Consider the following 13,484-nt stretch of genomic DNA (forward strand, 5'->3'; position numbering starts at 1 on the left):
TCAGCTCTGGCCTTGGAATCCTGTTCAAAAATCCTGCAACAGTCAACCAGATCAGAAAACACTCTAATCCTCTGATATCCAATCGCTTGCTTGATCTCGGGACGCAACCCGTTCTCAAACTTCACACACTTGGAAAATTCCCCAGCAGCCTCAGCATAGGGAGTGTAATACTTCGACAGCTCTGTGAACTTGGCAGCATACTCCGTAACGGACCTGTTACCCTGCTTCAATTCCAAGAACTCAATTTCTTTCTTTCCTCTGACATCCTCGGGAAAGTACTTCCTCAGAAATCTCTCTCTGAACACAGCCCAAGAAATCTCAGCATCTCCAGCAGTTTCCAACTCAGTGCGGGTAGCAACCCACCAATCGTCAGCTTCTTCTGACAGCATATGCGTACCGAACCTGACCTTCTGGTTATCAGCACACTCAGTTACTCTGAAGATTCTCTCAATCTCCTTCAACCACTTCTGAGCACCATCTGGATCGTATGCTCCCTTGAACATTGGAGGATTGTTCTTTTGGAACTCACTCAACTGACGAGCAGCTCCCATTCCCACCACATTCGGATTTCCTCCAAGTACTCCAGCTAGCATACCCAGAGCCTCAGCAATCGCAGCATCATCTCTACCTCTTCCAGCCATCTCTATTCTGAAAACCCAACAAGCTAAAATAGTAAGTACTGATAGGGTTACACAACACCTATCCCGTACAGGGGAAACAGAATAACTACGACTCGACACGACCGACTATGCTCTGATACCACTAATGTAACACCCTTCTAAATACCCCAAAAATAATAATTTAAAATAATAACATATAATAATCAGAGTAATTATGCCCCGAAGGGTGTCACACGATCATCAAACAATAACCATCAAATAGGTCCTGTCATGCTCATTTATTTAATTCAAAACATAAAGTATCTGCATAATACGCAGCGGATAAAATTCAATTCAATTATTCCAAACATGTAACATATTACATGCAAACTGGTTCACAACCAATCGATAAAATATTCAAACATCCCACCCCGATGTTACATCTATCAGAGCATGACCCACTAGGAGACTACACTAGACTCCAATCATTATCTTCTACTCGACTCACTGCTCGTTACCTGAAAAAGAGTTGTAAGGGTGAGTTCCTCAATCAATATAACAGGCATCATACGACATTATGTAATGTTAAGTAAATGACGCATCAAATCACCCCAACCAGACTACACACTCCATAACGGCAGTATCAACGCAACATCATACTCAGCAATAACATATAGCATATATATCTATATATAATCTCAACCCATACTCCATACCAACAACACAACACAACGATTTACTCACTAATTCCTCACAATGGGAATTAGCTACAGCCCCACCGGCTATGCCATGCATTCATTATGCAATGAGACTCTACACATGCGGTACCGACTATTCTCGAACATATAGTTCAAGCTCACTGATCAAATCCAGATACGGCTACTAAGCTCACTAGTCCCACTCATTTGAGACCTAGTGACTCACTCACTAATTCCTCACCATGGGAATTAGCTACAGCCCCGAAGGCTAGACTATGCAAGCTAATCATCTAGCATGCAAACATCAACAACAATTCCACAATGATTCACTCACTAATTCCTCACCATGGGAATTAGCTACAGCCCCAAAGGCTAAACTATGCATGCTAATCACCTAGCAATGCAACAACAACATCAACTCAAGAATAGACATATGCTCACACTCTAAGCCATAAAACAGTCTATTCGCTAATGCATACATAACTGATACATTTACAGTATAAAGCATACCAACCAACACATATTGTCAACACATTTATCACAAAAGCATATCACAACATGCCATAAAATCAAACACAGTATTAGCACATTCTACTAATACCTATACTACTCAAAACAACGAGAAACGATCCCTATTACATCATACCTCAGCTAAGTCTCACTACTCAGCCCGAACAGTCAAAAACTGCACGACAACAGCACAGGAAATCACAACCCTGCCCATACGCGTATTGCCTATGCTCATACGCGTATTGCCTAAATCCTGACCAAGCCATACGCGTATTGCCCAATTCCATACGCGTATGCTACGCGTATCACTTCCCCATACGCGTACCACCAGAGACCATTTTACGTTCAAAATTTCATCTTCCTCATCCATACGCGTATTGCCTAGCGCCATACGCGTACCAGCCATCCCATACGCGTATTGCCTAGTGCCATACGCGTATGACCAGAAACCAGATTTCCAGATCTGCTATGGTTTTTCCTGCTACGAGTTCTATTCGATCTCACCTTCCACAGTCCAAATTTACACAGAAATCACTCATATCATCTAACCCGAATCATGCCCTATTCGATTTCACAACTCCTGACATTATCACATACAATTCCTACGAATTTCTTTCGATTATCACCCAATTTCGTTCATCAATTATTTCCACAAATTCATCATAATCATCCAATTCAAAGGTAAATTAAAGGTCTATCACTACCCATGACATATTATCATACAATACCCGTTAATCAACGATAAACCCCCCTTACCTGAGTTAATCCGGCAAATTCTGCAGCTTCAAGCTTTTCCTCCCTTCAATCCCTTGTTCTCTGGTTCTCTTTTTGCCCTTTTCCACGTTCTGCCTCTTTTTCCTTTCCACGTGAAAACAATAAACCTTTTTACCCAATGGGACCTTTTTACTGATTTCCACTTTTATTCCAATTATAAAATAATAATCCAATAATAATAATCCCAATAATTATTATTCCCAAAAATAATAATATTAATCCAAACTTCCAATTATTCAATTAAATTAATAAATAAAATATTAATTTAAATTAAATAATTAGCTTATTTTAGTTGGGGTGTTACAGCAATTCTCCTTCAGTGGTATCAGAGCCACTTACGAAACCATGAATCTGATAACTGTTTTTGTTCTGTAATAATATGATTAAAGACAGAATGAATCAAAGGTTAAATTGAGATCGATCAAGTTACATATATGTGATATATGTAATCCTGATGCAAAATACATTATATATGATATAGTGTTCTTGTTTCGTTCATTCAAACCCTCGATGATTGTTTTCCTTTGAGCGATCAATGGTCATTTGCTTCTTGATCCGACATTAGTATGGTGAAGCAATGACATGTTGATCAATCATACTGAATTAACAATCGAGATGTGTTTGACGGTCTGAAATTGGTGCATCAGGGTTAGTGACGACACAAGGGTTGTGTTGTTAGAGAGTTATGCGATTGGGGTTTGATTGCACAAGAGTTGTGCGTCCTAAACACTTTTCCGAACAGTGTTAACCGGTTAACGCGTATGGTTAACCGGTTAACGTAATACGAAATAATTTTTTTTAATTTTTGGAACAGTGTTAACCGGTTAACGCATATGGTTAACCGGTTAACGGAATGCGAAATAAAATTTTTGAGATTTTCAAACAGTGTTAACCGGTTAACGCATTTGGTTAACCGGTTAACGCAAGGCAGAAAAGAGTTTTCTAAATGTTTTCAAACAGTGTTAACCGGTTAACGCATATGGTTAACTGGTTAACGCAAGGAAAAATTCACCCGTTCGGCTAGAAAAAGTGTTTTGAAGTATCAAGTGTTGATACGAAAAACGACGTCAATTTTAAATGAATTGTTCATTAAAATTTTCGAGCAGGGGCGCTGCCCCTTCGACCCCGCAAGGGGCGCTGCCCCCTTGACCCCTGTCCGCTGAACGGTCAGCGGAACCACCGTCCACTGACCGGACAGCGGAACACCCGTTCCCGTTGTCCGGGCAGCGGACCCCCGGCTAACTCTGCGTAGTGTGATCGGTCGTCGAAATTTAATTTGATTTTATTAATTAAAGGAATTAATAATAATAATAATAAAGTGTTTATTATTGTCTTGTGGTGATCGGTTATGGCCTTAGTTTTCCTTTGTTTTGTTTTGGATTTTAAAATACGACCTGCGTGTCGTGCCTCTCTCTTAATCTCCCAAATGTAACTTCTTTTCTCATCTCACTCCCTCGTATGTAAAACGAGTTTCTTTCATGTAATGTAATGATATGAAGAAAGCAAAGAAGTCAGTGCCAAAGGAGGACAACCTTGAAGATCTTGCTTGGAGAAGCTTAGATCGTTGTAGGTTAGCTTAAGTTCTCTCATTGGCTTGGGAGAACAATTGCGCTAGGGGCCATAACTGTTTCATTTTGTTTGTATGTATGTTGATGCATGTGAATGTATGTTGATGCATGTGAGAGACGGTTTATATGATAAACAAGCCGGTGAGATCAGAAAAATTGCAATTCCCTCAAATTAAATATTAAGTTTATGCTTTCCAAGTTTTAACACTCATCAAGACTAGTAATGGATAATGTAGGTTTCGCCTACGCGAGGTGCATGATATATATATTAGTAAGGTGCAATGGGATAATTGTAATATCCAACTGTTAAAACAATGGGTCAAACTTAACTAAACAAATTATAATAAGATTATATATATGTTTAGAAGCAAGAGTTGGGAATAATCCATATGATGGATTGGAATAAGGAGTTATTCACCCAATTGAAATTTTCGAGAGTTGTATGAGATACAATTGGAAGGAGTTCCTACCTAAAATAACCTAGTTTTGTGTAATCCGCCTACGCGGACTTAGAACAAAGTGAAATATGGATCTCAACCCACTAGAAAATCTTCCAACGGGATTTTCCGAATCAGATGATGAGGGTCATTTGTTTTGAGTAAAATAGTGGGAGCATGTTTAATTAAAGGCCTAATTAAATATGCCAATGATACTTATATTTTCATTATTTCTTATGTAGATTACCATGACAACAAACACCTCTAACAACATTTTGCGATCGATCCTTGACAAGGAAAAATTGTCTGGGACAAATTTTCTGGATTGACACCGAAACCTGAGGATTGTCCTCAAACATGATAAAAAGCTGTATGTCTTGGAGACACCTGTTCCTGAAGAGGAACCTCCTAGTTCTGCACCTAAGGCAGAAAGAGATGCTTATAAGAAGCATGTCGATAATGCCAATGAAACTGCTTGTCTCATGCTAACTACCATGAACTCAGAATTGCAAAAGCAACATGAGAACATGTCAGCATTCGATATGATCGAACACCTGAAGCTGCTCTATCAAGAGCAAGCAAGGCATGAGAGGTTTGAAGTTTCAAAAGCCCTTTTTCAAGGCAAGTTAGCTGAGGGAGCCTCTGTAGGTCCCCATGTACTCAAGATGATTGGGTATGTGGAAAACCTTGACAGACTGGGTTTTCCCCTCGGAAAGGAACTTGCGACTGATTTGATCTTGCAATCGTTGCCAGATAGATTCAGTCAGTTTGTCCTAAATTTCAATATGAATGATATGGACAAATCGCTTCCTGAGCTGCTAGCCATGTTAAGAACGGCTGAGCAGAATCTGAAGTCAAAAGGGAAGTCCATTCTGATGATCGGAAATGGAAAGAGACAGAACAAAAGCCCCATCAAGCAGGGTGATAAAGGGAAAGGCAAGGAAGTTGTCAAACCCAAACCCACCGTTGCTGCTTTGAAGCCTAGTGGAGGCATAGCAAAAGCAGGCACCTGCTTCCATTGCGGTAAAACCGGACACTGGAAGAGAAACTGCCCAAAGTACCTGGAAGATAAGAAGAATGGAGTAGAGACTTCAACTTCAGGTATTTTTGTTATTGAAATTAATTTATCTACTTCTGTGACATGGGTATTAGATACTGGATGTGGTTCTCACATTTGTACAAATGTGCAGGGACTAAAAAGGAGTAGAAAATTGGCAAAAGGTGAAGTCGACCTACGAGTTGGCAATGGAGCAAAGGTTGCTGCTTTAGCCGTAGGAACTTATGGATTGACTTTACCTAGTGGTTTAATAATTCAGTTAGAGAACTGTTATTATGTACCTGCAATTAGCAGGAATATTATTTCCGTCTCTTGTTTGGACAAGTTTGGTTTTTCATTTATAATAAAGAACAATTGTTGCTCAATTTATTTGAATGATATATTCTATGCTACTGCACAGATGAACAATGGACTATATGTCCTTGATCTTGAAATGCCTATTTATAACATTAATACTAAAAGGATGAAACCAAATGAGTTAAATCCAACTTACCTTTGACATTGTCGGTTAGGCCACATAAATGAGAAACGCATTTCCAAACTCCATAAAGATGGACTCTTGGACTCTTTTGATTATGAATCATATGAGACATGCAGATCTTGTTTAATTGGAAAGATGACAAAGTCCCCATTCACAGGAAAAGGTGAAAGAGCTAATGATCTTTTGGCCCTCATACATACTGATGTATGCGGACCACTGAACATACCAGCCAGAGGAGGTTTTCAATACTTCATCACATTTACTGATGATTTCAGTAGATATGGTTATGTGTATTTAATGAAACACAAATCAGAGTCCTTTGAAAAGTTCAAGGAATTCAAGAATGAAGTACAAAACCAACTAGGTAAGAATATTAAAACTCTTCGATCAGATCGAGGTGGTGAGTATTTAAGCCTAGAGTTTGATGACCATCTAAAAGAGTGTGGGATACTATCCCAACTTACTCCTCCTGGAACACCCCAATGGAATGGTGTATCTGAGAGAAGAAATCGAACCCTGTTGGACATGGTCCGATCCATGATGAGTCACGCCGATCTTCCAAACTCCTTTTGGGGACATGCGCTATTGACAGCAGCTTACACACTTAACCGTGTTCCATCCAAAAAGGTTGATAAAACACCATATGAGATATGGAGTGGTAAAAGACCACATATGTCTTACATGAAGATTTGGGGTTGCGAAGTTTATGTGAAACGACAAATTTCAACTAAGCTTGAGCCCAAATCTGACCAATGCTTATTGTAGCGGTGTATTCGTCGCTATATGATCTATCGATTAAATCATAAGCTAGAGATACATTGAAATTTCGAGTCGCCACCGCACTTTTATTTATCCAAAGGACTGGCTAAAAAGCGAACAAAAGCCTAAGAAGTTTTACACGTAGAAAACTAATAAAAAGATCAGAGAGTCTGGGTAAGGGGTAAATTACGCAATGGGAAGGTGTTAGGCACCCACTACGTCCTAGGTACTCCTAGGGAGCCCTTTTCACACTTGTTATGCTAAATTGTTATTTGTTATGACAAAAATATTGTGCAAACATGATTGGGATGATGAGAAAAGAATGTACAAATTTTATTATTTTTGTGTTATTGGGTTTGAACGGATGAACCCGCTGCCTACGTACCTTCCATCAAAGGTAAGGATCAAAACGCCGTAGTTCGGCTAAAAGATTTCCAAAAGTTGGTGGATTCAGTTTTAAACACAAGCACTGAGGCTTTTCATTATCAATGGGAGAACACTCGACCAAAAACAACATCCACCATGCGAGGATAGCTTCGACGTACTAGAGGGGTTAGCCCTGTTTGAAGTACGGAAGTCTTACTGTCGACTCACTAAGGATAGGCAAGATTTACATCAACCACAAAGATAATTGAAACCTATGGCTAATGCATGAAAAGATTAACAATGGGCAAAGCCAAAACAATTGAATGTGTGAAGTTAATTGATTGTGATTATGAAAATGGAGTCAAAGTATGATTAAGATTGATTTGAAAGAAGTATTATGAAATGAGTTTGCAAAAGGTCAAGGACTTGAGTCCAGGTTTTTAGTTAGAAAACATGAAGATGTTTGCACAATATCTATGTCAAGTTTGAAAGTAAATGTGTGAAAAGGTTTAGGACATAATGAATGATGAATGGATGAGGATGGGATTGTAAAACTTCTTAGAAGGTTCACTTCTTGAAATCATATAGCAGATGATTCAAGTGTGTCCTTTGGAATAGCAATTAATAATAACAAACAAACAAAGCAAGCAAAAGCGGATATCGGATGCCAATCACTGGTCTTATACCAATCTCCTAAAACAGAATGGGATGTCAGATGCCACTCAATGGACTTACACTAATCTCCACAGAAGAAAACAAGAAATGGGATATGAAATGTGGAAGTCAACTGCCAATCTATCTGGACTTAGGTTAACTCCACAGTATGGTCCTAGGAAATCCAATGCCACATTACAGGGACTTACAATGGATCCTCACATACAAGAACAAAAGCAACAATATGATCACAGGAATGCAAATGCCAACTTACAGGGACTTATAATTGCAACCTCTCACACAAACAGATGAGCAAACTATGATCACAGGAAAGCAGATGCCAACTTACAGGGACTTATAACTGCAACCTCACAAACAAATCAAACAGATCAAATTATGATCACAGGAAAGCAGATGCCAACTTACAGGGACTTATAACTGCAACCTCACAAACAAATCAAACAGATCAAATTATGATCACAGGACAACAGATGCCAACTTACAGGGACTTATAACTGTATCCTCACATACAAACAGATAAAACAGAAGATATGAGTGACCAATGAGGTCTTACACTCTATCCTTCCATATCATAGGAGCAAATGCCAAAGCAATGGACTTACAATTGTCCTCAATGGGCAAACAACAATGATAGCATCACAAAGACAAATGAGATGATCATGCATCAATGGCAATTGATGATGATGATAAATGCATAACATACAAGCAAACATGTGCATATGAAGCAATCAATCAATCAATGAATATCAAACAGCACACTCTATAGCCAAACAAAGGGGGGCTCACACAAGAGGGTTTGACTTTGAAAGTCCAATGTAATGGGTAAAAGTCGCTCTTAACCTTGCCATTGAGAGGCTAAGGTGAAGCAGATGAAAAGGAGATGAGGGGTGTGCCTCATTGCTTCTATCTCAGATCAGAGAGAGCATCAAATAATAGAAAGTGGGGGAGTTCAGAAAGATGGAATTCTTTCCCCATTATTGACTCGATTAGATCTTGGGTATTTATCTCAATGCTTCAACCATGTAATGGGAGCAAAGAGAGGGCACACTGAATAGTGGGGGATAGATTACTTATCCCTACCTTCCACCAATTGCCTTACTTGAAGGACTTTTCCTGCTTGGGACAAATTTAAACAAACACAGGCATTGCCTCTTAAGGAGGACTTCAGACAGTTTGCCCGGTCAAATAACAGACCGGGTCTCCAGACTACATGAAGAAGAAAGGTTTATACCTCAAAGCAAATGCTAAAAAAGCAAAGCAAGCAAGTTCGAAGAACTTAAGCAACTAAAGTACCTGAAAAAGTCAAACTCATTAGTAAACAAGTCAACAATCAAAATCAAAAGGAAAATGGATAAACAAAAGTCAACCACAGAGGGATCAATTGTGCAAGGCACAAAGACTCAAGCATATGAGTCACCTACAAAACAAAGGTTAGCACATTAAACAATCAAACTCAAACACATTTGAATGATCCTCAAGGCATTGGTGCTTAACCTGAAACAGATGAACTCAACATAAGCTTAGAAGACCACTAGGACTAGCCTAGGGTCAAAGATGAAAGAAAAAGTCAAGGCAGCAAGGAAAAGTCAACCCAAGCCAAGTCTAAACATTCAAGAAGCATTCTCAATTGGATTCATAATTATATCATGCATCATGGTCATTTCATACACAAAAGGATGCAAAGCATGGCAAGAGAAGCATACAAAAGTCAACAGCAAAGACTTCATTCAAAAGTCAACTCAAACATTTTCAAAAATCATGAAATAAATCACACTCAATCCTAACATCTAACATGGTATACATGTAAAATTTCATGGCATTTGGATGAGAGGAAGGCAGTCAAGTAAAATCATGAAGTCAAACCAAATTCAAGTAAGCATGGTGAAAGTCAACAAGCATGGGTCAACTTCAAAAAATCATATCAATTTGAAAACAGAAGAGAAATGAATAAGATTAACACCAATGCAAAGCTTGAGATGTCTAGTTATCACATATGAAATTTCATGGTCATACAATGAGATATGAGAATTTCACAAAAGATTTGGCAATGTGTATCACAAAAAGTCAACAAATGACTAAGCATGGAAGAAAATTCTCAAATAAATGGAAAACAGCATGATTAATTCCAAGAAAATTCATACACAAACTAGACATGTGATAGGTGATTCATGCAAAATTTGAGGTCATTTGGATGTAAGGAAGCATGTGAACAAAAATTGTGAAAATGCATATCATTCATGTAGCATCAAATGCAACACATAACTTCAAAAAATCAAAGCTCTCAATCCACAAATGATAAATGCACAAACTTTATATGGAAATGAAGGTCAATGTGTCTAGTTTCACCACAAAAAATTTCAAGCTCATTGGATGCAACATGAGTATTTCACAAAAGGAATGGCACAATGTATCATTTATGCATACATGTTGGGAAAATAATTATCATTAAAAATCCAGCCAATGGAAAATTAATTAAAATTCACAATAAAATAGAGGACACATTCATGAACATGATGGAAAAAATTTCATAATTTTTGGATGAAATGTGAAAGAGAAATTAATTGTGGAAGTTGAGTGATTAATGAATGGAACATGAACAAAATGCATGGCAAGATGGTCAACTAATGGTCAACGCAGTGGCATTAGTGTAATTCTGGGCTCACTAAACCAAACTGTGCGTTTTGGCCTTGCAAAACGAAATGTTTTGATTGGCTCTCAGCCAATAAAACAGTAACGTGGCCAATGGAATGAGCAGAATTCTGGGTTTAAGAAAAACCCTAGGGTTTGGCCAGCAGCAAGGCATCGTGTTATCATGTTCAAAAAAAACAACAAACTAAAATCAAACCAAGCAAAAAAGACCAACAGCATGGCATTATCAACATCAAGCAACATCAACCAATCGACCAAGCAAACAATTAATCGTGGAAATTCTGGACAGGGTAGGTTGCAAACAGCAGCATGTACACATTCATCATCATCATCATTCGACCAAACAAAACAAACAACAGCATGGTATTGGTAATGTCCCTACTGCAACCGAACAACAGCATACAACATGTTTTACATGGATTTCAGGACAATGCCCATAAGGTTTCAAAACTGCAGCAGGGTTTAATCAGCATGGCAGCACATGTTCATCAACAATAATCAAACCGAGTTCATCCAAGCAATCACAACAGCATACATTGAAATGCATCATGCAACCTGTGCAACAACAACAGCCAAAGGCAAACACGATTCTGGGTTCTCATGCATTTTTAGGATTTGGCAGCAACATACAATTCCAACATTAATTGTTCATCATTCAAGCATCAACTGTAACCAACATCAACAATCAAAACAAAGCCATGTAACCTCATCATTAAACAACATCAGCTAACAACCAAACTCAATCATGAAAATTTTCTGGACAGGATTTAACAACAGGGCATATGCATCAAGTTCATCATCATAAAACCAGTTTCAATCAAAACCACACAATAGCATGATATTGGTATTCAGGTAACACCATACAGCAACAACCAAGCGCAAACATGAAAATTTTCTGGGCAGAGCAATGTTTAACAGCAGCAGTATTCATTTATCATCATCAATGCATCGAAATTTTCACATGCCCAGAAATTGAAATCAAAGGTACCAATAGCATCATCATACATCAAGTAACAATAATATAACATCACATTTTAATGAATCAAAGCAAGCAAGGTGACTCGAGCAGAAATAGGTTTGGACACACAACATGAAATCCAAATTTCTTGGCCATGACATAACCATATCACATGAAACAAATTGCAGTGGAACAAACAGTTAAAAACCTATCTAAAACAACCCATAGTTTGGCAAATGGCAGAGGTCGAATACCTACTTGTTTTTGAAGAAAACTGATGTGCAGTGGTTATTTTGAGGATATGGCCTGAAACAGATGAAGATGATGGTCCCAAATGATGTATCCCAGAAGGAATTGAGCTCAAACTTGCTTGAATCGATTCTAGCTCCAAGCTGCCATGGGAGAGGTCTTTGGAAAACAGAAAATGATGAAGGCTGGACAGATGATAAGTTGTGCTCGAAAGGGGTTCCAAAGGATGTCTAGATGAAGGAACAAAGTGGAAAGGCTTAAGGGTTTTTGAGGTTTTTGCAGAAAATGCCCTTTTGCCCTAATGCAAGAATGAGAGGGTGATGTGTATTTGGTCTGTGGCTGCAGCTTCTCTAGGTTTAGAAATGCAGAAAAGTAACTTTTATATGACTGTTTAACATCCCTTAACCATGTGGTAAGTTGGTTTTACCTTAATGGAGTCATTTGCCAATTTTACTAATTATGAGCATTGCATTTGGAGGGTGTAAATGGCTGCACGAATTGGGCTTGAAAAGGCTGCAAATGACCTTCGCCAATGCTGTTTTGTGTGTGCTGCAGAACTGCTGTACTTGTTTTGCTCATGTGAAGCCAAATGCACATTTTGTCCATTTTGCATTTTGGTCCACAATAGTAGTGTAATGGTGGTATGAACATGGTTTTGGAATTGGAACAAGTCACAAATGACATATGAAACATTTCCCAATTGGCCAATTGGTGAAAAAAGTCTTAATTCAAAAAGTCAAAGTTTGGTCAAACTTTGAATTTAAATGAAAAAGGTCCAAAAATGCCATTTTGATTGGCAAGATTTTAATGAATGAAATTTATATTTTTGGAAAGAGGATGAAAAATGTGGTTTGTAGGAAAAAACCCCACCAAATTTGGCCTTATGGTTTGAGAGATATGGCTCTTTGAAGTTCAAAAATTGGTGAAAATGAATTGATCGTATCTTGACAACCACACATGGGATTTGAGAGTTCTTGGACTTTTTGGAAATGGGAAGACAAGATCTTCAACTTTAATGTTGGGCAAAAATTCATTTGAAGCTTGTATCATGATGTAAGTTGAGGATCAAGAAGTTTCCATTTTTGGCAGTTGAAATTACAGGTCCACTTGCTATTTCTGGAAATTTTCTGATTCTACTTGATTTTCTTCCATGATGAGGTTGGACATGATATATGAGGCTTGTACAAGCATGAATGAGCTCCTTAAGATCAATTCTATCCATCAAATCACTGATTAAATCCACAGTTGACCAAGTTTGACTTTCTGTTGACTTTTCTAGGGTTTTGCATGATTGGAGCATTTCTGATGAATTCCAAACCCTAATCCCTTGAGAACTTGACTTCAAATGATGTCCCAAGATGTATGAACTCTTGATTATTGATCATGGTGCCCAAATTCTGCAAGAATGGCCACCATCCATTGCTTTGACTGACTGTTGACTGTCTTTGACCTAATTGGCTGATGATTGCTTCAACTGCAAGCAACAAGGTTAGATTGACAATATTTTTGTACTTTTTGAATGATAAACATATGAAAGGCAAAGATATACAAATGCAAAGTATGCTTGGTGATCAAGAAACAAACCACAAGGCAACCTACCCACTAGGAGGGGAACTAGGGCATGCAATGATCCTTGAGGCCATGATATGATATGATATGGGCCATGAGGGATCTTAGGGCCAAAATTGGGGTCTTACACTTATT

The sequence above is a fragment of the Lathyrus oleraceus genome, chromosome 3 (assembly GCF_024323335.1).
Source record: "Lathyrus oleraceus cultivar Zhongwan6 chromosome 3, CAAS_Psat_ZW6_1.0, whole genome shotgun sequence".
Lineage (NCBI taxonomy): Eukaryota > Viridiplantae > Streptophyta > Magnoliopsida > Fabales > Fabaceae > Lathyrus > Lathyrus oleraceus.